The sequence below is a fragment of the Ursus americanus genome, chromosome 2 (assembly GCF_024610735.1).
Source record: "Ursus americanus isolate L20-20 chromosome 2, mUrsAme1.1.p, whole genome shotgun sequence".
NCBI classification, from domain to species: Eukaryota; Metazoa; Chordata; class Mammalia; order Carnivora; family Ursidae; genus Ursus; species Ursus americanus.
Genome location: NC_142128.1, coordinates 91,818,097 through 91,822,216, shown reverse-complemented (window position 1 = coordinate 91,822,216; position 4,120 = coordinate 91,818,097). Strand labels below are relative to the sequence as shown.

Sequence of the window (4,120 nt, the reverse complement as noted above, 5' to 3'; positions counted from 1 at the left end):
CCTCTTTTCCCATGGTCGTGGGGGGTTACTAGAGAAAAGAATGTATAGAGGGTAATCTCATGAGATAATTATAGTGTGTGAATATAACTGTACAGTAATAACAAAATTAAGCACTGAGGATGAAAAAAGTATTGAAAAAAGTATCTCAGATCTTCCACAGGACATGAATAAAGTCCCTCGGCATCTCTGTCTTTTCTGAGCTCTCTCCTCTGTCTTTGCCTCTCATTCTGTCTGTCTCTGTCTCTCTCACTCTCTTTGTGTTTGTGGAAATTACTTACATAAATTGCCCTTTATAGGAAAATGCTACATATTATATATGTGGCAAAGTACAGTTTTTTGCCTCAAAGTATACTTTTAAACATGCTGATCTGCAATCCATAAGTGGTTTCTCCATGAAGGATGCCTAGTAAGCACTGTCTTTTATTACCTATCACATAACCCTTTTGCTTGTGTTTTTATAATATCCACAGCATAAAATTTCTGCTACAGACAAAAAAAAACAACAAAAAAACACAGTATTTTTGTTTCTTCTGGGTGAAATTATGCTTAGCCCCCCCAACCCCTTGCTAACAGCCTGCTGTTTTTGTTTCTCTCCATTTTTCTTGATCTGCGTCCTCCGGTACCTTAATCCAAAAGTGTCTTAGTTAATGCAAGAATCTACTATATAAAGCAATCATAATGTTAAATAATCTATTCTTTCCAACAAAGTAATCTATAGCTTGTTTGAGATATTGTGTTAAATATTTTTAATAGCTTTTGTAAACATGTTTATCTGGTTCCTTTTCATTTAGTTCATGTGCCCAAAGTGGTATCTTTTTTTGCTATTTAATAAAGCTTTGTTTTTCTTTAAGAAGAGCCACAAATAATTCTAATGCAGATGCAGAGTATTCACCCAGAAGTGAGGTATTGATTGCCCTTCAGACCACACTCCGTGTGCCCCCCTATTCTTTTCCTCCTTAAGAGTAAATATTAACCTTTTTGTATTAGGTCTACAAAGCTTAATGTTGCGTCCACCAATCATTTGTGTGATATGCATTTGCATATACTATATTTTTTACAACAAAGAAAATGTAAATTATATTATGTGATCTGTGCCTAATGTTTTCTTAGCACAATATATAGATCAATGTTGCTTAAGTCATCAACATTGGAAAAAATATACAAAAACTTCTTTGAAGAGAAAAATACTTTTGTGTAGTTGTTATTTAGATATTTATATTAGACCAAGCTGCATTCTTAGTACTGCTGAGAATACGATATACTTAATAATCAAATACAGGTAAGAGCTGTCAGTATTTTCTTTTGTAATGATCTGTTTTCATACGCAAAGATAAATTAACTTATTTTTTAGTGTGCTACATGGAATTGTATAATAAATTGTCAGGGGTTTAGATGTAGCAAAATGGCATTTGGGGAATTAACGAAGCAGGTGTGAGTGGTAAAACATCTAAATCTTACTTTTTTACTATAAGTTTCCTGCCTGACAGATATTTTAAAGTTTATATCAGACTACTGAGTATTTTTCTTCTCAGCATTTTGATTTCTTTGTTTTATGAAATGCATTTAATGAAATGTGCCTATGACTTCAAATTGAAAGCCAACTGTGTTTGCACACTAGTGGTTTGACTTCAGAGGTCCTTTAATAGAAAATGTCATCATTTTATTGAGGTTGTTCTGAACCCATGTATATTTTTAAACATGTAAGAAAGGTTTAAAATAAAGAATAAAATAGTATTCTATATATCAAAATCAGACTTTGTTTCAGTTTAATAAATACCCAGAAACAAGAGTTTGCTTGTTTGGGAATCAGCATTTAATTGTTTCACATTCCTGTTGTTTGGGTTATGTATATTCTTGTCTCTGTTTGCCAGTGACATTTTGGATAAGTTGAAATGAGCCTTTTAAGTTCAGACCAGTTCAAGGAAAACAAAATTCAAGAAAGCATAATACTGCTAACTTTTCAGCTGTTACAAATAGAATCTTCGACATGATATGCATTATTTGGGAATCAGATTTTAGTTTGGTGTGTAAATATAGTTACAAAGGACTCAGTAGATCTCTGTAGAGGAAACCTGAGGCTATGTTTATTGTATTTTCCTCTTCTGGCTTTTCCTCATGATCATTAATAACGATTATATGTCAAGTTTTAACACTGTGTTAAGTTTTACAGATATTATAACATTTAATCTTCAACTACACCCCTTTCAGATAGGTACTGTTATTATTCTATCCTAGAGATGAGCAAACTAAAGAAGGGTGATTAATGCCAGGTCAGTGGGTTGGTCAGTAACAAAGGTTCACTCACACTCAGCTGGGTTGGAGCCAAAGCCTATGCATTGACCCATTCTGCTCTACTCCTTTTCTTTCTTTCTTTGTTTCTTTTTTTTTCCTCAAAAGCCTTCACACCTTTGTACCTCTGTCTGTACCTTGTCCTTACAAAATTTCTCTGAGTTTTATTTCTTTTTCCTCGCCTAAATCTTTTGCTTTAGTCCTTTCCATGTCTTGTGATATCTTTTTCCTTGATCTTACAAATTTTTTTTTTTATTAAAACACCTATCTGGTAAGCACAAACTTGCCAGTTTCGTCTATAATCAAACTGAAACCCTAGGACATAGCATTTCCTTGACATTGCCTTTATTCACTATTGTTAAGTTTTTGTTGAATAGTTTCTTCAGATCTCTGTAAAATTCCTATAGAAAAAAATGTTTTTGATGAAGGAGAGTAGAGAAGGAAAGCTTCCCTGTAGGCTGTAAGGTGAGCCTCTATAAGGCAAGTTCTAGGTTTAGGTTTTTCATTTTTTATAATGTTTCACATGCAACTTGAAGGCAAGTCACTTAACTTCCTTTTGACATATTTTAATGTGTGTTTTTATAATCAGATAATACTTATTTTGAAACTACTCTGTCTTTTTTAGATTAATGTGTTTTAAGAATAGAAAGCATAACCATTATTCTCATCATTATATCGTATTCGGTGGTAATTATCCAATTTGGTTATAAGTGACAGCCAAACAGTAATGCTGTAGTCTATTACTGGAGGTTCTATTTTCTGAGAGCCGTTTCTAAAGTTACGTAGTGTTGGAAGTCTTTATAACCCACCAGTGTGTGAAACCTGGACTGAAATCCTGGCCTGCAAAAGCTGTTTGGCCCTAGGTAAGGTCTCAAGTCCTCAGTTTGCTCATCAGTAAAACCCAGAGACTTGTACCCTCTTAATAGGCTGGATTTGAGGACTAAACAAGATAATGTCGTCTGTGTGCTCAGCATGGCTGCTGGCACATAGAAAACATTCAGAATGTGGTAGCTCTGGTTTCATTGTGGCTGCCATATTTGTTGCCATCACAGTTTAAAGATCACTAATTCCAGTTTAAGAAAGTTACATTTTATAACAGAATTAATCCATTGAATTTAAGAGTTTCCTAAAATGGCATTTTTTTTTCATATCTGTTTAAACTTAGATTTTGGCTTAAATTCAGATGTTTTTAAATATAGAAAACTTCCGTAATTTCTGAAAGCTCATTTTCCAGGAATATTATTCATGAAGACATTTGAGATTAAGGATAAACTAGCAAGCAGTTGTTGGGATGATTCTGAGACTGACTTACCTCCTTACCTGATGCCTATGCTTAAACATTTTTCTTTTGTCAGGTTGGCAGTAGTAGAGACGGATTGTTCAGGAATGTTTTGCCATTTGTCTTTACATTTTAGTTTTCTTCACTTTCTGAAATGGAATTTAAAGTATTTTGTTACATACATGTTACCTGGAAGAAACAAAGATTAACCAACAGGTTCCTTGTACATATAGCACTGATTTATGAGTTTAGAAATAAATGAAGTTGTTGCTTTAAAGGACTTTTCTCTGTCTCTCTCCACCCCGGAAGCTAATCATTAGATATGAAAAAGATATAAGTGTGTGGTAAATAAAGGAGGTTAAGATGTGGGGAATTTGCTAGTATAACGTGTTCAGGTTGGTCCATCACAACGCATAGGAGTTTGTGTTACTGAGGTGATGTGATATTCAGATGTGTAGACTCCAACAGTTGCTCTTCTCCCTGAACAAAACTTTTTGGATTAAGAAGAATAGGTAGAAAGTGGCATACTCTACAACAAAATATATAGACTTT

At 33.7% G+C, this 4,120-nt stretch overlaps 1 protein-coding gene across 2 annotated transcripts in view; it reads left to right on the top strand.

Annotated features, from left to right (window-relative positions):
- Nucleotides 1-4,120, top strand: part of RABGAP1L (RAB GTPase activating protein 1 like) — a 716,315-nt gene that overhangs the window by 266,347 nt on the left and 445,848 nt on the right. The window lies entirely within an intron of this gene.